Source organism: Neopsephotus bourkii, unplaced genomic scaffold (genome assembly GCF_033783945.1).
Source record: "Neopsephotus bourkii isolate Nb327-2 ecotype Australia unplaced genomic scaffold, CSIRO-AGI_Nbou_v1 NB_659, whole genome shotgun sequence".
NCBI lineage: Eukaryota > Metazoa > Chordata > Aves > Psittaciformes > Psittacidae > Neopsephotus > Neopsephotus bourkii.
Window position 1 is genome coordinate 3,929,404 of NW_026901158.1, and position 26,469 is coordinate 3,955,872.

At 42.2% G+C, this 26,469-nt stretch overlaps 1 long non-coding RNA gene across 2 annotated transcripts in view; it reads right to left on the reverse strand.

The window, feature by feature from the left end:
- The window catches only part of LOC133211870 (uncharacterized), a 60,101-nt gene that overhangs the window by 19,623 nt on the left and 14,009 nt on the right, over positions 1–26,469 (reverse strand). The window contains exon 3 of one of the 2 annotated variants that reach the window (XR_009725305.1): positions 8,527–11,507. The exons of the other annotated variant lie outside the window; for it this stretch is intronic. This is a non-coding gene — a long non-coding RNA (uncharacterized LOC133211870). Of the gene's footprint in view, positions 1–8,526; positions 11,508–26,469 lie in introns of those variants that run through there. 2 annotated transcript variants of the gene reach the window in all.

A 26,469-nucleotide genomic window follows, 5' to 3' on the forward strand; every position in this document is an offset into this window, starting at 1 on the left:
TGAAGACTTTCAATATACTTTTTATTCCATGGCTCTGGCACCACATAGGAAATTAATTCCGCGACAATATTTTCATTAGATTATAACCCAAGTTCTCAATCTTAGGCACATTTGTATGCTTGTAATACATTCTAATTACTTGTAAAGAATAAGTCTGTGTGCTGGTTGGTTTATTGAATATATTAAATTAATGAATAAATAAATTTGTCTCCATGCTGGGAATGCCACTCGACGTCAAAGCTTGCCACAGAAGGAACCAGAAATGCACTCATTCCTGGTGTTGGTAAGAGATATGATTTGTATTGTAGGTGGACTTTTCTGTCTCTCACAAGAGCAACGATTGAGAGAAATCACCTTTTTTCCCTCTAAATAAAAAGGCTTTTCCCTCCCACAGGTGATTTCTGTTTTCTTTCTTTTTTCCTCCTTTTTTTTTTTTCTTTTTTAAAATGATGGCTTAATAGGAATTTAATCAGGAAAATTACTCTTCCTGCCTGAGCTCAGCACCTCACATGGTTTCCCTAGGATGTAGCTCTCAGGATATTAAGCCACTCTTCTACTTTCAGGTATTTCTAAGTTACGCAGAGTAGGAAGGAAACAGCAGACAATTGAATTAAAATGGTGACACTGGTGGAAAAATGTGTCAGATTTTAGTATCATGTAGTATGTGGCCATAATGCAGACTTTTCTGTTTATCTTGCCACATTTCAGTTAAAAAAATTACTTTTATCATGGAACAAAGTAATCAGAAGTGAGAATTTTTCTCAAAAGATGGGAAATGCACTGATTTTTGAAAGGTATTGAATTCTCATGGTAGAAGGGTCCCAGTTTCTCCTTTTTCTCAATGCAGAATTAGAAGAGGCTCATCATAGCCTCTTCTTCATTGGTTTGTTCAGTAATGTGTTGCCTACTGAGTTTTCCTTTCATGCAATGATTTTCTTCTCTGTCCTATAAGAGAAAAAAGTGCAGGTCTTAGCATGCAGGGAAGCCGACCTGGTATTCTGGCACCAGTGCCAGCACCATTCCCTGGAGCAGTAGCTCTGAGAGTGCTTTGGTTTGCAGGGAAATGCTCCTCGTTTCTCAGAACCATCGCATCCCCTTCAAGTGCCAAATTTTGGGATAAATTATCTTCCAAATTCCACAATGCTGCTGGTTCTGGATCCTTTCCTGGCAGTGGGATCCCATGACATCAAGAATAATGTCTTCTAAAGTATGTACTGAGAACACAGAAAACAGCACAAGGGACTTTACACACGAAAACCATTCCTATTGTCTCTCAAGGAAAATGTGAGATGCAAGAGGTAAATGAAAATAGGCTTCTGGTACTGGAAGGCTGTTTTATCAGGTGCTTGATGGTAAGTCAAGGCAAAGAAAGAATGAAATTCTCTCTCCCAGCCTGTTGAAATAAGGATCAGTGGAACAAGACGATGTGGTTTTTTGTGGTGTTCACGCTGCAATGCTTTGTTAGAGACCTGTTCACCCATGTGAAAATGCATAACCCTGTCAACCTGCCAAGTGAAACTTTGGGTGATCGGCTGCGTAAGTGCTGGTAGCACAGGATAAAGCTGCCTTTGGCTACTTTCAATTACACGCCCAATTCTTTTAAGACTTCTGAATATTTGGGAAAGGAGAATATGCAGAACTTGTTTGTTTACATCAGATTGTGCTGTGTTTTCAGGTTTCTCAACTGCTTTCGGAGCATGTGAGCACAGCCCTAGCCCTTCCCCTTCCACATACCTGGCAACTTTGTCAATACAGTAAATGAATCCTCTCCAGGAGAAAGGAGCCGTGTCAGGCTGATGTTGTGCAGGGTTTCATCATTTCAACAAAGTGGGAACTGGAGCAGAGACAGGCATTAAACAGCGAATGCTTTGCAAAGCAAAGTGTCAGATACTGGTGCTGCCTCGATGATTCAGGCAGCCCCAGGGGGCATTACTGATGTCTGTGCTGGGCTGGGGTGGAGGAAAGTGTCGCAACCAAGGGCAGATCTTTGCCTTTCATGTTTCAGGTACTGCTGAAGGCAGAGCAGTGGACAGAACAGATGAGAAGTGAACTCCATTTCTCTCTGTCTCCATTGGGACAGGACAGCCCTGCAAGGCTTGGGGTGTCCACTGGGCAGCAGTTCTCCTACTGTGGGGCTTGTCAGCAGCCAGCATACCCTGCAAGCATCACCGGGGAGTTCTGGCAGGAAGATCTAAACATCTCACTTTCTTCAGAACTGAAATAGTTTCTCGTGGATCTGGATGCTTTCAGGATGGCCTGCCTGTGCAAGTAGCTTTTTTCCATGGTTGACTGTGAGTGAGGTCTTTTGGATGAAGAACTCACTGAAGTTGACAGCTTAGTTCCTTTGAATTTCTGTACAGCTTTCTGTTCTTCACCAGGGTGGTGCTGAGCCTGCCCTAATTAGCCCAAATTACCATACCTACAAAAAAGCACGAATTCATTCTCATGGTACCTTGCTTATCTCTACATAGAGCTACTGCAAAGACATGCCCCTGAGGGCATCACAGTAAATTTCTGGACCTTAATTCACATGCTCAAACTATTATTCAAACTTGCACACCAAACCTATTACTGCTTTCAGCAATTTTCAGCTTCCATTAAAGAATGCTGTATGTTTTTCTTTCCTAATCTGCTCAAAACATGCAGCAGCATTCAGATGGTTGAAGGAGCACCACTGAAGAGCCAGGACATCCAAAGCCAGCCAGGACTTAACAGCTCAGAACTGCTACGCCTTGTGACAAACCCATCTAGATTCAGTCCTTGTTTTCATTGAGTACTGCTTTTCCCTACATTAATTTACCTGCCCCAAAAGGAACCATTCCACAGAGGTGAGGAAGACTGTGCTGCTCCTGCTAGTACTACTCACAAGGCAATGCCTCAATTAGCTGTCAGACAGGAGTTTCTGAAAGCTGGAGCTGGTATGTGCAAGTCTGGAATAGCTGTGTTTCTCTACCAAAAGCAACAGTTACACCACAGGAAGAAAAACAAACCTCCACAGACTAAGTAGATAAAGACCAAACAGGTTTACTCAAAGCAAGGGAATAATATTTTATCTATCAGCATTATTTTGATTTGCCAACTTTATCTTACAACACTGGAGGAAAATGGGTTTCTTATTCTAGTGAAAAACCTGAGAGACTGGAATGCAAAGCTAACTTTGCAAAGGTTGGGAAAAAAGCCTTAAATGGTTAGTTTTGAACCCAATGCATATATGAGCGATTAAAGCTTTTACTAATAAAAATATAATGGTAACATTAATATTTTAATATAATTTTAAATTAAATCTAATTTTTCCCTGACATGACATTTTTATGTAATAATTTTATTATTCTGAAACAAGAATATGTGAATAAGACCTATTTTCCCCAAAAACTGCTCTTGCCAAACTGTGGTATGTTCCAGATACCTGTCCTGAATTTCCTGTCTCTTTTCTGCCTCGCAGCCATATAAAAAGCACTCTCCTCACTTCACTCTGACAACCTGAGGATTTCTTATACTTCATTTCCTCCAAAAGAAAAGATATCCATCTCTTATTGTGCCAAATCAAAGTCTGACCTAGATCATTATCTGGGGCAGCATGGAGGCTGGAGCTAGTATAGAGCTTCCGAGGAAACAGTAAGAGTCAGCTTTCCCTTACTCATTTGGCTATTCAGTGACACACTGGTGCCACAGTGATGGTCTTTAACAGGATGCCCTCGTGGCACTGGTACCCGAGCTTTCCCTTGCTACCAGGCACATGGTTCCGGATGGTTCCAGGCCACTCTCCCTGTGCCCTGCCCAGGCCTTTCCTCCTAGAAGATGAAATCAGCTCAGGACCAGAAGAAAGAGCAGAGCTGACTCACAAAGCCCCAGGCAAACAGGACAGCATCCTAAAATGGGCCCTAAAAATAGCAATTATGAACAACCCATCTAATACACTGTACAAGAACTTGAATCTAAACACACAAGTATTTAGACTTCTGCTGTAAATCAGGTATAGAAAGAATTAGAGAAAAAATCCTTAATATATTCCCCTTGAGCCTCTGTAAGGAGTCGAGTCCTGCAGCAACTGCCGGAGAAGTCTTGTCTGCCCAATGTGCAATGGGCTCCTATCAGAGGAGGCATTTACAGGCACCATGATTCAGGGAATAGCATTTATTTTCAGAAAGGCTGCCAAAGAGCATAGGTGGTTATTCCAATCAGATAGAAAGGGCAGGGAAATGTTTAATGAATTAAAAATATTCATTTGTTGAAATGAAGTTTATATGTAAGGACTGTATGGGTGGCTAGTGGAGGGGGAAATGGAAGCATCAGTTTAGAAAGAAAACAGCATGTTTTATCTTTCTGAGCCTGGCATGGCTGTGATGTGAACGATGCCTTATATATGTGAAAATCAAAAGGTGTTTGTGGCATTTCTATTCCAGTTTTGCAGGAGAATCAAACATCTTCTCACCTATACTTGAGCCTGCACATCATTTACATTTCAGACCTGTTATGGCTTTTAAAAGCATGACAAATGAAACATAAAGGTTAAGCGATGAGCATTGTCACTGAGATGTGCAGAGTTTATCAGCACATCCCATCTGGTAGCAGCAGGCTGAGGAGGACCTGGCTTGGAACTATGTAGAATACAATGGATTATGAATATAGGATGCACACTGCGATCAACAAAATGATGAGTGAGATAAAGTAGATGCACAGGGTATGCGTATGCTGATCCGGTGTGAAAGGGTTTTCCAGGTAAGGCAGACTTGAAAACAGTGCCCCATGTGCTCCACCTGTAGGACACCACGAAATCAGCATGTCCACAGCTACACAGCATAAATCAGAGAATGCCTGTGGTGGAGATGAACGGGGAGCAGGCAGCACCAACAGCAGAATCCGCTCTGTCCCTCTGGAATAAAAACTTCCCGCTATTTTTGCCAGATGCCCAAGTTACATGCTATGTGGGCAGAAGCTGTTGCTCACAGACTGGCATTGACATGGCAGATAACAACACAGCCACTGCTCTTGGCAGCATTTCAGAGCAAGATTTTCACAAGGATTAACTGTGCTTGAACAATCTCTCCAATATATGAGGTACAAATATTCTCTTCTTCTCAATCAGACATGCAGGTCTTTCTTGTACAAACACTGTGGCCAGCAGATGGAAAACCTTGCCCTCCAGTTACGCAAAATGCCTTCAAAGACCCTGTGGTCGATTCTGTGGGTGCTGATGGAGGGCAGGACTGTGTTCCACAGTCTTCTCTCCAGCACTTCAGCCCTGCAAAGTAAGGATCATTGGCACATTCCTGTTCTTGCACAGCTTGGCTTTTGTGTGAGTACATTCTCCAGATAATTAGCTTGGAAGAATTCAGGGCAAGTCCTTTCCATCCTGATGCAGCAATGAGAATATTTATGGCAGCAAGCAGGCTCCGTCTTTAGCAAGCATGGTCCCTCCAGTCCAGATCCACTCACTGAAGTAACCACAGGAGGAGCAACGATGGGAGAATTTGTAAGGAAGGTTTTGTTTAACATGGAAAACAAAATCTGGAGAGCCAAGCTGGTAGTAGAGACACCACTGCTGGACTCAACTAGCTCACTTTCATATGGTCACTTCTGCTATCACTCTTCGGCCTGTGAACATCCTTTGCCTTTCTTCAAGTGGTGGCTCTTTTCCCTTCCCTCTCACACTGTTCTTTAGCTTTCCTTTCACATGTCTTCTGGGAGAAGAGGTATTACTGATCTGCTCTTCAGCAGTTCTGGGCCTAACAGCTGTGTTGTCCTTACTGATGCTGGGAAACTCAGATTCAGGCAAACGCTTTCTGCAGGTAATTTCAGACAGTAACTCTTGCCACTTATCAGTATCACAAAGAAACCAGAGGGTTTGGACTTGGGTGTTCCCTCAGCATACCTACACTCAGAAAGTAAATCTGTACCAGAGATCTTGTCCTTCTGTAAGCAACCATAACTGAACAGGTCCCAAGCTCACAATCAATGTTGGCGATGCTCTGTCAGGAAACCAACTGGCATTTCCTGCCTTTTTGTTAAAAAGACTCGCATTGTCATCTGTGGCGGCAAGAGAGAGATGGCAATTCCCAGAGCAGCAGTCAGATCTGGAGCAGGGATTCACAAGTGTCATAATTTCTATCGTTCCTACATGCAGGTATGGTACTGCTTGGTTTTTTGTCATCAACAACTTGATTTTGCATCAGATCTTTGTTGTCCCCTTGCCTGTGCTTCTGTGAATGTCTATAAACATCACATATGCACCTCTTTCTATCAAAGATTTTTATGAATAGCTGCCATAATAAGCTGATAAGAATCTCCAAATTTTTCTTGTAATTTGAGTTCATGTTGATGTGGGTATCAAAGCTCTAACACATCAAAGCAAATATAGGTAAACCTGGCTCTTGTTCAAACATCAGAAAACAGCATGTCTCCAGGATAATTCATCTTGGGGGCATCAGAATCATGCCTCAAAATGGATGTTCTGACTTGCTGTATGTATGGTCATTAAGCCCTCCACATACTTAGCAACATCTGATGAAGCTGTTTGTGTTAGTATTGCAGTGTTGTTGGTAAGAAAGCAGCCTTTGGTTTCTCTGCTGGATGGAGTACCTCTGACAAAGGGTGGCTCCCAAAATCCCATCCCTGATCAGACCCTATCTGAACTATGTTCTTCACACAACTTACCCACTATTGCATTAGTTTTTGATCTGAGGTCAGAAATGAAAGTGCATGTACTATGTAACACAGCTGACTGACTGTTGCTGTTAAAGGATCTGTTGTATTCACTCATCAGTCAGCCTCAGAAGCTGCTGCCTGTGATGTCTCTAGAAATGCAGTTCTAATGAACAAAGTTGTTGTTCAACCATATCAAACATATCACACTCACTCCAAACACCTTGTGTCACTCAGAGCCACAAATAAAATTTCTGTTTCCATATACTCAGTCTCCATCAGTAAAACGGGGGAAAATGGGGGAATGTCCATGTCTAAGTGTCCATACTCTCTCCACAAAGTTCCCATATAAATATTTGCATTTTCTGTTGGACTGCAGTGTTTGTTGTCAATAAATTTTAGATTTATTCATTCTAAACTGGCATAGAGACTAAACACACACTACCTGCCCATCCTCTCCACATGTGCTAAGGAGATAATGCTCTCTATTATCAAAGTAGGTTATTTTTTTGCTTCTTTCAAACTTTGGATCATTAAAATGTGATGCAGTTGAGGCCAAAACATGTCAAAATCTGAGAAGAGACTGGGTATTTGTGTGGCTGTCAGGAATACTCTCAGCTGCAACTAGTGAAGGGAGCCTTTTTTGTAAACAGATAAGTTAATCTCCAGTCCCCCACTATCTTTTTTGCTCTTGGATGATGCCTGTGGGGTGCCTGCAGCCATGCCCACAGGCTGGCTCACCATGCTGTACAGATGCCCAGGAGTCCCATGTACTTTGGAAAGCACTCAGGACCTGCATCCTCCAGGCCAGAAAGAGATGCAGCATGTCACACACAAGGACAAGTTGTTCCAAGGAGGTGACTGAGGTGACATTTCACTATAACCTATTGCCCTTTCTAGGGATATACCAGACCCCTACATAATATCTCTGCTGCCATCTGGGAGCTCTGACTTCAAGTCCTGTGTTACAGCAGTGTGGTACTGCGACATCACTACTTTTTTTTTGGTGTGCACTGTAACAGTGTGTAGGAGTTTCTTGGCACTCTAAGGATGGAATAGAAAGACTCACATTATATCATTAGTGATCTAATCTATGATGACTGCTCCTAGATGAACAATCTGCATTAAAAGTGAAGTACATGTGAAGTACCTAATTTTTCAGGAAGTATTGGGCTACCATCTAAACTGCCATGTCAGTATTCTCTGCCATCACTTACATCTGCAAATATGACACTTTTGTATTCTGTCTCTTGATTTGTTATTAGTTGTTTGCCTGGATACACGTGCTAGCAGTGCCTGTGGCTCTGTGTGGACTGCAATGCCCTTTATGAAGCTGGTTATTAAATGCATAGTTGGACTGTGCCCTGTTCCACTCAGGAGGAGCTCTGCTGCCAGCAGCACCAGAGCCCATGAAGCTGAGCCACGTAGCTTCTCCAACACCTCACAAAGTTGAAGGGAAATCGTAGGGACAGTGGAGTATCCCTAAGGAAGTCAGAGCAATGGTCTCAATCCTGCAACATGTTATTTTACATGGCACTGAGACAGCAAACAAGTGATTCAATGGTTTAGAAGAGTCTAAACTTCAGAAATGTTGTCTCCATTTAAAAAGGTGCAGTAGCATATATACAGCATATAGTTCAAATATTTATTTGAAATATTAATTTGCAAAAATATCCCATTAAGTTTCTGGTTTGTGTGGTTTAATAACTCCCTATTAAAGAGCAATTTATTCTTTAATAACTTTCTATGAAGAATTGTATATAATCCACTAGTAATAAAGTGTTACTAGATGATGCCATAGACAGTAGCTGTAATCTCTCTCCCTTTCAGAAATGTCTTTTGAATAAAGTTTTAAGTTGCAATAAAGAACTATAAAGCACTGTGTTATAATCAACCACAGTGAATTTTTTATGCACGCACGGAATTCTAATAAAGCATGCTGCCATTGTACTAACTACATCCTGCTCTTGTGTATGATCTCACTTGGAAGCTAAAGAGGATAAAGAGCTCAAAAAAACATTTGCTACGTGGCTGGCAAACAAACAGGGGACAACATATAGGTAAGGAGCTGAGCCATGGGAACACCTTGAATCTGACAAAATATAATGTTCCACTGAACCTGAAAGTAAATGAACCTTTCAAATGTGGCACTTAATCAAGCTTGTTGCGAAACCCAGCACAACTTTTTCCTCCCATACAGAAAATATTTCCTTTCTTGTAATACTTCCATGGACTCTTTCTTCCCTGGATTCTGGGCAAACTTTGAGTGGTTTTCAGTCAGTTTTCAGTCCTAGTTATCTGTGAATTCAGTGCAAAGCTAGGGGAGAACTAGCATTATTCAGACAGTGAGAAAGCACACCCTAAGAAGAGATTGGTTCTTAAAATAACCACCTGTTCAGTGCTCCAGTGAAAACTGAGATTACAGCCACAAGCTCTATCTCCAAACCTCCCCTCCTCTCTTGCCACTCAATCCTCAGAGCAGAACCACAGAAGAACGCCATATGGGAAATAAAATTGCCTGTGGCCTGACATGTTCTCGTTCCTGCTCCCTACTGAGCATTCACATAGTGTGAGCTGAGTAGGCACAGAGGCACAAGACTTTCCTCTGGATCTAGTTACCCTCTGCACAGCAGGTTTGCCACTCTTGGTGGCAAACAGACCAGCCCAGTTATCAGTGTTTTGTACTTCAGTTGCTAAAGCAAAGTTGTCTGTTATGGTCAAAGCCTATAGGATTTTTAATGCAATCAACCATCCAAAAGCTGAAAGAAATGTTATGGGAAGGATTAGTTGAGTTTCAGGGACCTGAATTAGAAACACGGTTTTAATTGATATTCAGTAGTAGTTTGGCACATAGATCTAGGAGCCCTCTGGAAATCCTAGACCAGGCCAGTGGGTGATCCACCATTTCAGCACTGTGCTCAGTAATTTTATCCTCAAACAATTTTAGTTAGGGACACTCCCAACATCTATCTCACAAATTACCTATGGAGTCACATCCCCTGCAGCACTGGTAGGATATTGTATCATGCATCTTTTTTAGCTTATGACTGGAAAAGATAAGATCTGAAAAGAATTTCGTGGTGAGGTAGGTGATGAAATTCTGCTGCTGTGTTTGAATACATCAGGCAAGAATTGTTTTGAGTCCTGAATATGTATTCGATTTCCTCAGGCTTCTAGGTGAGCATCTTCTGCCGAGGGAGTACAAGCATTGATATGCAGATAGAACACAATAACTATCAATACTCCAATGACACCTGGAAAACCAGGAAATACATTCTTCCAAAATAGTAAACGGACTAAGAGCCATTCATATGTTTAACATTAGATGCCAGAGAATGTGATGTTGCCTGTGTAGTCCCAAGTTTTATTTGTGTGCATAGGTAAATACAACTTAAATGATCTTTTTAGAGATGCTTATCAGTCCCTGCTATGCTTTGCACAGAAGGCATGGAAACAGTTATTCAGTATCAGGGAGAAGGGGGAAGGAGAGCACTGCAGGTTTGGCCCTTCTTCAGCTACCTGGATATGATCTGGAAAAGGGCGTATTTTATTTAACCCACAGCACTGGGCATGGTAGCCTAAGTTTTCATGCAAACACAGACAGTTTCTTCGAATGGTATGCAGAATAAATGAAGTTTAGCCACCAATGTCTGACAAACTGTGGGAAAGGTAGCTAGATGCTGGGATGCTTTTTGTAGTAGTATGCTTTATGGAAATAAATTACTGTGTGGTGATTTCCTGTAAGGCCCAGCATGTTGAAATGTAGGGAAGCAGGTAACAAGGCTAGGCCCTAACGAGACAGGCATAGCTTGCCCAGCTACCTCTATCTCTTACTGAGGCACTAGTGGGTAGAAAATGGACGTGCTAGGATCTGCCTGCTGGCTCCAAGCTGGGAGAAAGGTAACCACAAAAATACAGAAACAGAGAGTGGAAAAAATTATCCTGTACTTTGAATGCACCTACATCAAACACATCGGGGAAGCAAGGTTCCAACACCGGAAAATGGAGAGCACTGTTTACTGATCATCATTTTCTGATGGCTTGTGCGTTTGCAGCTGAGTCAGACTGGCCTGTTCACTCTTGCATGGAGAGCTACCTGCCAGGGGCCAGGAGGAACTGGCAGATTATCTCAACATCTTACACCAGCGCAGCCTGTTATCTGAACATGGACCAGGATCCTGCCTGAGGAAATCAGGGCAGCACAGCTGGTAGAACTGCTTCCCTCCTGTACTGCTCCCCACTCCATGGAGTGTGGATTCAGGTCTCATCTCTGAAATGTTCCCTTCTCATCCCTTTTATGTCACCACGCATCTATATTTCTAAGCAGGGGCATTATCTCTTCTTCCGTTCTACCTTTCAATAAAGCAAACTAAACAAAGAGGTATCAAGCCCCTGAACATCAATGGGGAGAATACACACATATTCTTGGGCTGTCCAAACTATAGACCTAACATCCTGAGATGCAGCAAACACAGCTTCCCTATTGTCCAGGCTACCCCAGCTGAGCTGAAAGGAATGGCCCAGGGGCGGGGGAGAGGAGGATCAGCTGTGGGCCTGATCCCAGCTGCATCCAACCAGCTTTGTTACAGGCAACAAAGAGCAGAAGAAAAGACTTTTGTCCTTCATTGCAAGAGCGACCAACCTCCGTCTCATTGGCAGGGTGACGATTAACCGGAGAGGATTCATTTATTGTTTGGCACTCGAGATCTCCCAGCAGCAGTCCACTCCAGCCTGCTCAAATAATGGGCGGCACCCTGTTTTTGTAAATGACTCAGTCTGGCTTTGTCTCTTTCAGTGCCAGACTGCACAGCCTGGAAGAGCTGGTTGGCAGTGCTGGATGCTGGAGAGATCTCACTGAGAGATGGCTATGGAAAAAAAAAGGATAGAGAAAATGTGTGAAAAAAGACCTGTGCCACGACAGGCTGAAGAGTGAAGTGAGGTCTCCTTCCAGTGAACCTGGAATAAGCAAACAGTGCTGGGTTGACAAGCATTTCATGAGGGCTCCAGCACCCCGTCTATAAAATCCCTTCTGGGAGAACAGGCAACATAGGCTACTTATGTTAGGACCTATAGCCTGGAGTGAGTTTTATGGAAGAACTCTTGACCCCTGCAAAAGGGCATAACATGAGAGCAAAAACAACACCACTGCAGCAGTCTGTGCACTTTCCTGTAAGAGCAAGACCTTCCCACCGGCTCAGCTGGGGAAGAATGAATCCCATTCAGGGACGGAGGCTTGTACCATGGAGGCCTGCCACCAGACACCCCTTCCTGATGCTAATCCTATTCTTCTGCTGTGGATCAAGTAATTTTTGTGTGAGTATTTTTCCTTGGCTAAAGAAAAAAGATATTTAACCACAACAAACCTGCTGCCAGCAAACGTCAATCTTAGCTTCTTGGGTCTATATTATAAGCACCAGCTACCAACTTCTGACTGTCATTTACTTTTTACTGCAGAGGTACCTCACACATTGACACAGATCTCCTGGCAATGCCAGTGTGTTTGCTACCCTCCTGAAAACAAGCATGTGCAGTCCTCCAAGACATGAAAGAAAGTTAATTAGGTTTAGTGCTAGAAGGCAGCAACAGCAATATTTTAAATATCCTCTTGCAACACTTGTTTGGGAGTGCAGGGAAATTCTCTTCGCAAAGAAATACTTTCATTAGGTTGGAGAGTAGAGAAATACAGCCTAATAAGATTTAATCCTTGCTTGGTCACCAGCCTGCCCCTACTCTGAACACCTTAAAACTCCTACTACCCATTCAGGTAACTACCATTCTAGCAGAGGCTAGAGAGGGACAGCATCCTCATCGCATCCTGTTAAACCACTGAGGAAAGGCAAAAGCACCACACTTCCTCCTTAAGCAAAGCTTTGAAATATGCTTTTAAAAATGTTTTTGCAACACTTCCGACAAACCAAATGTTTTATGTTGTGTTATTATTTTTTCTTAAATTAAATGGATGCTAGTAAAATCTTTCTGAGCCATGGCCTGGACCTGACCCAAAAGTGGATTTGTTGCCTGATACCAGCCCTATGACTACCACCACCCAATGAGTCCCCATGCTCAGCCTCAGACAACAACAGAGGAATTGGCAGTTTCTGAGGTGCTTGACCTTGACCAGCACACCCCAGCAGCTCCCACCCACAGCTATCTCAAGGGGAATGAGATGTTCCCGCAGTGTGGGCTGGCACTGTGCAGGGATAGAGAATCTGAGTGGCTCCTACTCACTGCAGTCTCCTCCAACGACCTGTGTCTTATCAGACACATGTCTGATCAGTATCAGTTTGATTGAACCACTGCTGAGAAGTACAATCACCATTGCTTATCCTTGAAAATATCATTGTTTGTTCCATCATCCATTTCCTCACAATTCTGCTTTGAATTTTTCCATGAAAATCTTTCATTTTTCAAGAGCTCTTTGATCCCGAACCTTCCACTTAGTTGCTCACAGTTGGAAAATACTACACTGAAGCAAAACTCATCACAGAAAAACAAAAATACAAAAAAGTATACCCTGTGATTTCCACTGCTCATGGGCTGTTCAGTGATGCCAATAACTCCGAAACAGCATGCCACTGTGAGCTGATCTCGCTAAACAAGAAGAGGGCAAAAGTTATAAGGCCTAATATTGTAAACAATAACCTAGCAGAATATTGCAGCATCATTAGATTCAGGAAAGCAGTGTTACTGCCTGTACTGATTATATGTTAATGAAAGGAAAGCATTAGAATACATGTTAGTTATGGGCTGAACAGGGTGGGAGAGGGCACCCAAGGGCAGCATGTCCCCACACAACACATGACACATAGCTGGCAACACGTTCCTCCAGCACGGGGCTGAGGTGGGGTTCGCCTACTTCTCAGTCCTACTCCCACACTGGTGCTTACCCACCAGTGATGGAAGGATGATTCCCTTGCTCACCAGGCATCTCCCTTTGGTAGTCACTGCTCCCTCCTGTTGCCAAGAAAAACAACATTTCACCAACTTTCTGAATTTTGTTTTATTTTTGCTCTGAGTGTCCTCAGCACACTCATTAGTTCAATCCTTCGAATGAGCTGAAAATGAGTTACAGATGGGCACTGAATGCAACAGAATGCTACTATTTGTTCAAGACCCTTTATGTACATCTCTCACCCAATATGCAAAACATAGCAAGAGCTGGCAAGAGACAGCCAGTCTCCACTGTACTAAAAAAAACTTTCTTAGAATTAGATACATGTATTTCCATCTGATTTTTAGGAAACCAGTCTTGAATGGGAAGACACCAAGTGTGGAAACAAATCAACAAGCAGAGAGGGGAGGCTGTGTATGCTGCTGTGTCAGCTGAGCAGGCAGCACACTGAAACATTAAATACTCTCTCAGCAACATGTCCTTCTTGCTTTCCTCAGCCCATTCCCTCAAATCCCTGCTGCACCATTCATCTCACTGCAATATCCAAAGCAAGTGGTGATTCATGTCTAACTGTGCCTCTGTGCATCAGCACTACAAGGACCTGTGTGCACCATGACCTGGACCTCATCATCTCCCTCTAGAAACTTGGTTCCTGGGTTCCAGCACTGGTATGGCATTACCAGCACTAGCAGCAGGGCACTCACACGTGTGGATGCAGTGACATGACAGCAGGAGGTGAAGGATTTGCCCCAGGAATCAGACAGCAGGCACAATTGCCTTTCGCTGATTAGACATGGTCATAATTTCTAGACATCACCAACAACATTGTGTGCAATATGGTCTGGAGCCCTGGTACCACCTGCAGCCTTATGGCTAGTTGTGAAATCACGTCTCCCCTGTGCCCCCTCAACAGAGATTTACACACAGCAGCATGGTCCAACTGCAGTGTGGGCAGACGGATAGAACAGAACAGAAGATGGCATTATATTTCCATTGGAATGGACCTACAACAATCATCTAGTCCCACCATCTGACCTTTTCAGCATGAATAAAAGTTAAATCTTGTTATTAACAGCACTGTCCAATTGCATCTTGAACACTGATATGTGTGGGCATCAACCACCTCTACAGGAAGCCTGTTCCAGGGTTTGACCACCCTTTTTGGTAAAGGAATGTTTTCTAATATCTAGTCTGAACCTTCCCTGACAGACGCAGCTTTGAACCATTCCCATATGTCCTGTCCCTGCATCCCAGGAAAAAGAGCTCAGCACCTCCCTCTCCACCTCCCCTCCTCAGGAAGCTCTAGAGAGCAAACGAGGTTGCCCCTCAGCAAAGGTCAATATCTTCCTTTGGAACAAATAGACACAAAAACCATATAGGAAATCAAAAGGAGAATTAAATGCCTTATCCTAGGGTTCTATTGCAAGTGGCAGTTTACGGCCTTGAGTCCTGGCATAAGTGAAATGGCACTTGAACTGGTGGTGTTTTCTTCCTTCCATGGCCACATCTAGCTCACATCCTCTTCTAATAATACTGGCAAGAATAATCTGTTGCTGTTATCAAAGGATGGACGTGACCAAATTATTTCTCTATCCAACATATTTTCAACAGCTAGTATCAGAATTTAAGGAACTATAACCAAATCAGGGTCTGGGTGAAGCACCTGAACTTGGGTAAATTCATGGGCCAGTCCTGTGTGTATAACATACTCAGTAAATACAAGGATTCTGTTTTACGCAGCTGCAGACAGTAAAGTGTAGATAGCAGCCCAGCAAATAGATTCTGCAGCTTGTCTTTTCTATGACACTTTGTTAAATACATTATTGCTTCATCATTGCTTGTGGTTTATTTTGGCAAGCCCACAACATCACATTTCTCAAAGTCTTCTGTACCTTAATAAGTCCAAGCATATTTGGAACAGAGAAGGGAAGAAACTAGATGCATTGTGCACAACTGGTAACAGTTTCCTGCCACGCCTGATTAACGGAGTAAAAACAAAACTCAGCTTCTGTTGGAAGAGGTCCCATCCAAGGTATAGGTTGCATAAATTGCCCTTAAGGAAAAGAGGAAAAGGGATGCTTGCTCTGGGGAATTGTTGTGGGGTTTTGTTAAGGTTTGTTTTATTACTGTTTTTTTGAACAGTTTGATTTTACTATGAGGGAGGAGAGGAGGGAATCCTGCCAAGCAGAACTGGGACACTGGTTCTGCTACTACATTTTCTGCCAGCACAACACTTCTGAAGCGGATTTGAATATCCTGGTGTATACATCTTGTTCATCTCCTGTGCAGGGTGCATGGGCTGCATGGGATTCACACTGATGTAGTGCAACAGATCAGTGGTATGACATGGTATTTAGAAATGGGGGAACTACCTCTCTACTAGTCTAAACATGATTCCAGACAGGGAAATTCCCACCTCCTACCCTGCGTCATTTCATCATGCTTGGTTAAATGACGTCATGAAGCCCAGTCACACAATTATGCCCATTTATATGCCAATCTCTGCTGCTGCTCTACACATGTATTTCAAAGAAAAACTATTTGAGTTAAAGTAGCCAATTCTCTGTTGTTCCCTTTCTCTTTTTCTTTTTTATTCTTTATAGAACAGAGGAAAACCCAATTTTTATTCCTGCACAGGTCACTTGCCATTCATTCTGGCAGCTCTTCCTGACTGCAACGCTGTTAAAACTGTACATTGGAAAACTTCTTTCAGGTGTTGCAGTGTACAGTTAACAATAGTAATTGACAACTGTGTCATTTTACACAAAGTTGTCACCCTCTTTTATTAGTATCTATAAACAGTTTCTTTGTTTACCAAGGCAGATTCAGTTTGCCTCCAATAGGAACCACAGACAGCCAGATTGATACCTTCATGTACATTTGCAGTTTCTTTTGAATCCAATTATAAGATCCAACTGTAAATCCAAAAGAAATTAGGTGGCTTCCTAGAGATTTCCTTTGCTATATTTCATCTTCTGTTCCTATAGCTCTTGATTTTTCATTGCTGAACTGTTCTCAAATGCTTACAGAAATTACAGCTGTGCTCATGGATGTGTAAGGTTTCTTCCTCCAGCTGTCATTCAGCAAGCAAACATTCTATGCCTATGAAATATTTGTTGGCTGGCAGAGTTTCCCATTTTCTCAAGTACTACTGCTGACTGCAGCTAAACCTTGTGAAACTTGTGAAGTTGAACAGTTATCAATGCACACAAATGCTCTACCAGCTCTTTGTTTGAAATGCATAGGAATTTGGACTTTCCTGAAACTACGTGCTAGATGCTTCCTGATGCTTCTAGAAGATACCACTGGCTCACTGGTAAAGTAGCCTGCCTCAGTGTTGTAAGTGGGAAGGAACTGCAACCTGTATTCCAGAGGGGGAGATGTTGAACATGCAATATTAATACACAAATAATGACAGAAAAGAAGGAAAGAAGAACACTATTTTGTTTCTAGCCATGATGGACATATGTAACCTTAAGTGATTTCCTTAGCACTCAAACAGATTTCCTTACTGCCCTTTTAATGGCCCATTTCAGAATATAGCTGGGCTCTGCAGGGCAGAACAATGTCAAGCAGGACAGTCAGAGACATTCCCACAAATATCTCTGGCTTGGAAGATACTGCTTTGTGATCACAGCAGCTGGAAGTAGCAGGAGCTGAACTGTGGCAGGGAGAACAACAGTGTTGTAGTTACATGCAGAAAGTTTTATAAAGTCTTCAATGTATGTGCCTTGTCAGAATTTACAATAATTTAAGGTGCTTATTATTCCTCCAGGCATGGAACTCATAAATATTACTCAGTGCTATTTGTCATTGGCTTCTCTGTCATGCATAAAGCAAAATTAAATACTTATCTCTATATCGTTAACGTATTAAACATTAGGATTTATGGGGTTTGAGATCTTACTTGCTCTGAGAACATTAGCTTCCTGATGAAAGATCTAAATGCAAATAGAAGGAATGCCAAAAAACCCTGGAACATAATTAAGGATACTGAGGTGCGAAGAAGCCCCGGGCACAGGAATGTGCAGTTTTCTTATTTCCACTTTCATGGTGGGCTAGTTTTCTTTGTTCCACATTTCTATCCACTCTCCCAATGTGCCACTGTGTTGCTTTGCAACAAGTCATCAGGTGATGAAAATGTAAGTGCATTCCTATATGGATTATCACAGAAAAAGTGTCCCTGGCTTGAAACATGTCCTCACTATCTGTACTGGGAAACTGCAATTCAGCAGTGTCTAAAACATTAAAAACATCATAGATTCCTCTTTCCATATGAAGAAAAATTTCTTTGGTAGCTTTACTTGATTTGTTGCTACTCATGGGTTCTTGCAAACACACATTGAACAGGGACAACTTTTAACTAAATCTCTATCCGCAGCATAATAGAAATGCTTTCTGTGTTGTTGTGTATCTGTAACCAGCAGGTAACTAGAATGCACACACACATACAGGAAGCAAACACACTGAGTTTTGCAAGCATAGCCTTAAATGGTGCTGAAAATCCTCCCATCTAAAACCCACAAGGAATTACTAAAAGCAATTTTTAACTTTTTCCATACCCACTTCCATGAATTTGATGAAGTTAATGGATTTATGTAAGCATTGATCTTGATTCTATGATTTTAAATAAGGGTGGGTGAGGGTCTGACAATACTGTGCTAATACATGATTTTATTCAGTGAAGTAATGCCCTTGTGAGAACAAGGTCTTTAAAATGCATATTAGTTTCCCATAGTGTCTGTCACTTTTCTGACAGAAACCAGAGGACGCATTTAAGTTTACACTACTGATGCTCACCAAAGCTGTCCCTGTATAGCATTGTGCAGGCATCTGCCAGGGGGTTTTATGGGCTGGGATTAAGAGCCTGGCCTCAGAAGGAGGCTGCGCACATAATGGTGGCAGAAAATGGTGTTTTACACAATGAAAATGCCCATGTCCATCTTGAATAGCACGAATAAAACACAATGCAGGTGGATGCTGCACTATGTCATGTCCCAGGGAAGCTTCAGGCATCAGAAAAGACGTTTCTTGGGTAGAGTTGTGGGCACAGAACTGATCCATCACTGCTCACATGTTCTCACAGTCAGTAAATGTTGCAGAAAACATGAGCTATGAGAGCACAGGCGTGAGCCCAGAGGATGCTAGCCTCCAGGGCACCACAGCAGAGCCAGGGGTACCACTGCTGAGCCTCCACTCTAGTCATGTACTTCCCCTTGTAAATTTTTCCCTGAAGGCCCTATTTAGACAGCCAAAAAGACTTTACACCCAGATGATGCTTCTCTACACACATACATTTGCTGCTTCACCACAGGAGACCGTCAGAGTCTCACAGGAGGTTTCAGGAGCAGGCTTTGTCAGGACTCTTGCTTGGCAGCCCTGAAGCCACTCTTCTTGTCCTCTTTACAGCTGAGGCCAAACTACATCCCAGCAGCAATGTTGGTGGCCTATTGTAAAACACACAGTGAACTTACTGGCACTGTAACATCTTGTATCTCATCCCAAAGGAGCCAGATACGTATTTTTTTCAGGAGACATTTTCTACTCTACCTTGTTCTAATTGATTTAAATGTCCTTAGTGACGTACTCCACCCTCTGCTTATGAGACTTTCTCACAGCACAGCAGAGCTCACTGCCAGCCCAAGGTTTGCAATTATTCATTCCTTCCATCATTCTTGCTTTTACGATCCTAAGTAATTCCTCTCCCACTTACGTGTAGGCTGTAACGTCTCATCTCTGAGGCCAACTAACCTCTGCCACTTTTCTCATCTCCCTCTTGGCCCATTTTTATTACATTTTGATTTTTGGTAATATTTGTAACTCTTTCCACGTAAGTACAATTAAGTAATTGTATTAATCACTCTATGAAAAAAACACAAGTTAATGAGTTCAGACTTCATACCAATCGTTGAAAACCCCTAGCTGATTCTTCCCACTGCTAATGGGAAGCAGAGAACAGTGATGAAGGTACTATTGCCACTGTTCACCTACCATACCGCTTTTCCTCATGCCCTAAGGCTGTTTCTGCTTCTGTTCACCTGCGTTTACTTGTCAATATTGCATTCAGTCAGCACTAGGTCTCATTAACTGAAACACGCCAGGTACCAGAGCTGCATCATGCTGTTTGAACATCATGTGAGTAAGGCTGATTTTTGAGGGAAACAGGACATAGCTGGCAGCTGACTCCAGCTCTGGTGGGACTCTATCTTATTTTCTAGGTTTAGGGCAAACAGCCCTTTTCTCTGGTTACTTGTACTGGGCACAGATTACGGACTTCTGTTACACATTAATAACTAGAACAGTGGCATATTCACATAAATGGAGACACAGATTTTCAAACGGAAGAATCCTGAAAAATTAAAGAAACTGTTATTTGTTTGGAGATTACTTACTAAACCCCAAAATGAATACTAAAATGCCAGCAATGTGATTTTCACTATCCCACTCTTCTCTTTTAAGGAGGTCTTTTCTCATTCCGTGCATTACGGATGTTTAATTGAAAGGTTACACACAGGGTCATCAACAAGGCTCACAATGCCTCTAGCCTTACAATACACTTCACTTCAAAGGGATTGGCTGCATTCCTGAGCCTTGTACCAATAAGCACTAATAACACTGAAAAATGAAAACTGAAACAGATGTCTCCAATAGCATTGATTCTTATTAGCTGTTCACAGCTATTCTTACACCTCTAGGCATAACGAAGCCAAGCCTGCGTGCTGGGTGTGCGGCTGCACAGGGCCTTGGTAATGCCGTTGGAATGCTCCCCTCTGCTGCTGCTCGCTGCATTCTTGACAGACTGTCTCCATTATAATCTTAAGAAAACTTCTTAAAAATGTCATTTTAAAATGCATCAAATATGTAAACTCTTACTTAATAAGGACAGGATTTGACAGTAACATGTATTTCTTAAAATTAACTGGGAAAACCAGTGATCAAATGCACGTTAGAAAGACAGAGCTGAACTGTACGTTTATCTGTGCCTCGCTGCAGATCCCAGATCTGTTATGACCACCCAGAAAGAGCTTAGGGCAGCAATGTGGCAAGATAATGGAAGGATGGCAATCAATAGGTAAAGAAGAAAAAAGGTTTTGTGCATATCACTCTGCTGTAAATATCCCAAGCAGACAAGTAACAGACATCAATTCTTTATGTAATCTGTTCAGTGAACAGAAGTGAAACTCATTTGGTATAACCCACAAGTGTAATGAGTATCTGTACCCTCACACACAAAACCAAAGCCTAAACCAAAAACTTATTTGGGTTTGCAGAGCTTCCTTGTCTGTCTGTTCTAACACATTTTTGCTCTTGAACATTATTTTCCTACTTAGAAAGAAGGCAGCCATGAGAGACATCTATCTAGAAGGAACAGATTTTAGCCTCATTTAACATATGGACAATGGAAGCTGCTGCTCCTGCTGAAGGAGGAGATCGTATTTTTATTGTTAAAGGTTGGTAGTGTGAGAACAACTTTCCAAGTGGACCAGCAGCCTGTGTGACAAGAGGGAAGTAAAAGCTAAAGCAGAGATGCTAAGAGAAGGATGATAAGGACAAAGCAGAGGGCTGTGCTGAGCTTCACAGTCCAGCTTGTACACTCACACGTGCCAGGAATTTACACTTCTGTTACTGGCAGAGTTCTGTATATTCACCACTGAGCTAGGTTTGAAAAGTTGGGGTTGTAATACACTGCGCATTCAGGCCCAAGTGTCCACTTTCCATGTAGAAGAGTCAATATAAGGAAAACTGTATTCTGCTGTGGATCTCTTAGGAACTAGATCCACTGTCAAAGTGGTCAGTGAAAAGGTATTGCTTAATACTATATGAAGCATCCTCCCTTTCCTGAAGACCTCAGTGTCTCTCTGGAGACCATTTTATACCTTTGAAATCTGAAGTCTGACTTAATCCTGCATCTGAAGATAATCCTGAAAATCATCCTCAGCCCTCAAAGTAACAGAGTAAAACTGGGAAAGAAAGAAGATGATGGCTGTCCTGTGCAACTGGGAATGAAAATGCAGTGCTGTGCCAAAAGGATCATTCCTGTAACGTTCTAGATCCTGTAAAATTGTAGGCATTAGTAACACTGGGGAAGAAAAGCAGGAATCTGGTGTGATACGCGTGTGGTAACTTTATCCATACAGAGAAGATTTCCAGACAAGGTGAAGCTCCTGTCTGTCTATCACAACCATTGCATCACCTTCAAGGTATGTCTCTGCTCACTGTCCCATTCAGCATGTTAATTTAGGGTACTGAACAAACCCAGCAGCTTTTTCCCATGCCTATTCTGACATTAGGGAATTCAGTGCAATCAAACCAAGATGCTGCATTGTGCCAGTGATAGTGATTTTTCCTATGCACATGCTGACTGCTCAGCAGTTCATTCTTGCCTCAGATGAAGAATGCTATCACACAACATACCATGTAACCAGACCAATTGTAAAAGTCACTTCTGGAATATTAAGAATGGGCTGGTGATGCCTGCACAGGTCTGCAGGGATTGTTCAGCTTGCTCGAGGGGAGGAGTTCACGGCATTTATTGTACACTGCACCACACAGAACACATATTTTGACTTTTTAGAGAAGACCCCTGAAGGAAAACATCATTCAAAGGGCAGAAAAGGGAGGGGACCTTCTGCATGGAGGTTGCGCACCAATGACAGGCTCAGATACATCAAAACCATCAAAAACACCGGGCAAGAGTTTTCCTACTGCTCGACACTCGCTGTTGTGAGGATAAAGGAAAAGGATGTCCATCTGCAGCTACAAATACACTGCAGCTGCATTTCAACTGTGAAAATTTCCTTTTACCTTCAAGTGGCAAACCAAGTTTTGTTTTGGTAGGTGTCCATATAAACGTGAGCTCATTGTTCCTTCAGGTTTTACCAGTGGTTTCTAAACCCAGTCACAGACACATTTCTACCTCCTGAGTGAGTCCAAGTGAGAATTCTGCTCAGAGATGTAGAAAAACAGCATTCTGCCTGAGCTGGGATCAGGAAGGAACTCCAGCGTCATGCATGGCTACTAGCTACCCTCTGCTTTGGACCTGCTTAGAGCAATCTTTCAGGACAATCCAACATGCTCTGGAGCGTGCTGAATGCTACCAGTGATTCCCTCTGTTTCCTTTTAGCTGCCAGTCCAAACTATTTTTTGTCAGTAAAGGTTATACAATGAGGTGCATCCAGATGCTTCATCCAGATGATGCATAAAATTCAGGGAATTCAAATACACATCTGGTCACTAAAAAAGCCATAATAAAAGCAGAAATTCTTATTAATAAATAACCACTTTTCCCTGGTTAATATAAAGGTGGCTGGTGCAGGTAGCATTAAGATCCTTGATATTAGGATGAATCACTCCACACTGATAACTGAATGCCCTCTGTTTGTGGCATGGAAAAGGTACATAATGGCTGCACCTCCTTGAGTTCTCATGCTGTTGCTTCTTACCTGCACAATGCAGCTCACACTAAATTACCACAGGAAGGAAAATACCATAAATCTTCTTGCCTGCTGTTGAGCTCGCCTTCTTGCAGCTATTCTTGCATCTCAACAGCCCAGCCTGTTCATGGGTTGAAAAGCTTAAGATATGGGCCATAGCCAGGGAACAAAGGTGGCTCAGAACTAGCTAACATGGATGCAAATTATGCTGGAAGCAGAAAAGCTGTCAATAAACTTTCAGAGCTCCTGCTGGAGCTCATGGAGTACATTAGTACTCGGGTAAATAAAGAAGGATTTTTAATGTTCTAAATGACTATTAATGCAATAGAAACAAGTGTTACAGACTGGTGAATGTAAATGGAGACCCTGGTGAATGATCTCTCTGCAATTGTGCCCCTGGAGGAATACACCCAGGAAATACAGGAAATTTCATTTAAACATAGCAAAATACTTTTTTTTATGGTAAGACTGGTTGAGCACTGGCACGGGCTGCCTAGAGAGGTGGCAGACTCTCCGTCCTTGGAGATAATCAAAACCCAGTTAGACACAGTCCTGAACAACCTGCTCTAGCTGGTCTTGCTTGAGCTGTGGGGTGCCTAGATGATCTCTGGAGGTGCTTCTAACCTCAGTGTTGTGTGATTCTATGATTCCTGCTGTTATTTTTGGTATTTAGACAGTAAACTCCCTGGAGACAGAGCCAAAGAAACATCATGCAGGCTTTTTACCAGTTGATCATTAAATATCCTCAAAATAAGTCTAAACCAAAGAAGGAATGCAGACAATGAAATTGATACCCAGGGGAGGACCAGACAAGCAAAGCAAAAAAGTTAAAAACTCTTTCATACATCAGTTATCCATGTGAGCAACATGAGCAAAGATGAAATCTTCTTCAAGGGTAATTCATACATTACTCTGCTTTTTCCTTTTCCTCAGTCAGCTAATGCCAGAGTTGTTGTAAAGGCTCCATGGTGAAGAAAAGCACAGTAAAGGAGGAAACAAAGATGACTGCATCAACCAAGGGAAGTTTCAGAGAACAGATATTTATTGGGTCCATTTGGATCCATTTGTAAGTAACAAGTGGAGTATCGGTCAACTGATTGGATAGAGCTTAAGGTAGACAGACAGATTTAGGACTTAACTAGAAGTAAGAAAAGTTGCAAAGACTTGTAAAACATGTCTGTTGGATCTTGGCTTCAGCCATCCCCACTTCTGCCTGTAAAATCCATTCCACAAGCTCTATATTGGGTTATATCCCAAATGAGATTATTTTACACACAACTATATTTAATTTGCAGTGAGGGGAACACCTTGGTTTGTTTTATGTCCGCATGCCTGTTTAATTGGGCTTCTGATTATTTAATGTCACTGCTGCAGAGGTAGCTTTTATGAGGCACAAAAGAAAATTTAATGAAAATTATTCACAAGCCCAACTTCTGACTAGTAAAACCAAGAGCTTAATGTAAGAGGCAAAGTCCCCATCTGGTACTTCTCTTTGAAAAGAACAGCCCACATGAAGGATTTATTGTGACATTACAATGCTTGATGTCAAATAATCTAGCCAGAGGAACAATATTGCCCTAAAGAGAGCCATCAGGCCCCGTGTGACATGGGTATTTGAAAGGATTAACTACACTTAAATCAATACGGGCAATGAAAACAGAAATAACCAATCTCTCAGCCGCTCAATTATTTAAGAGTGTCTTTAGTCCCCATAGAATGGAATTAAACGCTTGTTTAAGAGGACTGACAATTAAATCTATTTCTTTAATGTCAAGATAAGGACGTGGGATCCTTGACTATAGTATGGTGAAGGAGTGACATTTCACAGAGAGGAACGTTCAGGAAGAGCCCTCAGGGTGCTCACCGGTGAAGGGCTTATCCCATGGGGGGACGTGGCTGCTTCCCACAGCCACGGCTGTGTGCCCTGTGCACACGCAGCTGCTTCCTCAGGGGTGCTGTTGCTCCACATCCACCAGCACATCAGGCTGTGGCTGCCAGTCTGTAGCTGGGCCACTGTCACGGCAGTGCCCGCACCAGTGAGGATGGCAGCGTTGGCCAGGATGAGACTAGCAGCAAACAGTCACCACCCCATCTCCAAACCCACTGTCCTCGTGCGGTCAGGTCTTCATGAAAGGCTACACCCAGATACAGCTTCTTAGCTGTCCCATTTCCTTCCTAGTGCTGTTTTAAGAGTAGAAACTGCAGGCTTTAAAATACACAGAATACTAATAACTGAGTGTTATTTCAGGTGATAACATGAATGTAAAATCATTTAATTGACACAGGCTGACAATTTCCCAGTTATTTGAATTTTGAAAAGTTTGTCTGACCTATCCCAATGTATTTTTTAAGATATTTTTAAGATGTTTTACAGAGCAACCACTCTGACCTTTCCTGATGATACTATTTCTCCTGAGGTGTTTATCTCAAATGCAATGAAGAAATTCCTAGTGAGGAAAATTTTAATAAGAACTTCTATTTTCTGATGATAAAAAGGAGGATTTATGCAAAGCACTGAATGTTCATCCATCATATTGCAAATACCCTAGGCGACAGGAAAATACCAGATACCTGCATGCCTTTGGTTAAAGTTCCTGGCCAGAAAAGCTGAAAGGTGTTCTTAAATTAGAGACAACCCAACACACTAAGAGTTCATGAAGATGTTCTAGTGGCAGTTGTCCATCACATATCTCAGTTTTTCAAAGGCTTCTGTGAGTTGCAAGACAATTTAAAAGCCCGATTCTTGATATTTAGGCTACTTCACAACATGGCAAATGAATGCAAAAAGCCCTCCTCTGGTTTGTAACTAACATGTGAAAGTCATTGTCAATGTGCCAGACTGACTCCTTGCTGCTGTTGAGCTCTGAGTCACTACAGACAAGCTCTTACTCCTAGACCTTCCATCCCTTTTTTGCATTTTTTATCTATCCATTAAGATATCACTGTGATTTAATATATTACTTTCTTTCAGGCAGGAAAGAAGTGTAGTGCAGAAAAGACGATCTAAGTATTTTTTTATAACAATTTGTGAAAATGTATTGCAGAAAATCATTACTCATGATTTTTGTCTTGACACTTTTAAGCATAATAGCTTGGAGGTACTGTTGATTAATGATTTCTAGGTCCTCTGATGTTCTTGTATGAACTTGTCCACATTTTAGAGTCAGAGTAAGGTGCAAAAAAAGGAAAAAAAAAAAAAAAAGAAAGAAAGAAGAAAGAAAAAAGACAATTGTCACTTTTTAACCAGAGACTGTAGATTTTATGGCTTTTATGTGCCCTGACAGCTCTGCATGCAATTCTCAACTTCAACACTTCTACCATTGATCAAATGGCTGTGATGCTGCTATGTTGAGCCTCACCCTCAGCACATGTCTGGTTTTGTGGTCACTCTGCTGGTAATTTTCATGCCATTATTTTGCTGATCATCACCAAATGATTTATTTCCTCATCTCCTGCATTAGTATTACACAGCTGTTCATTCTTCTGTAAAGCATTTAAATC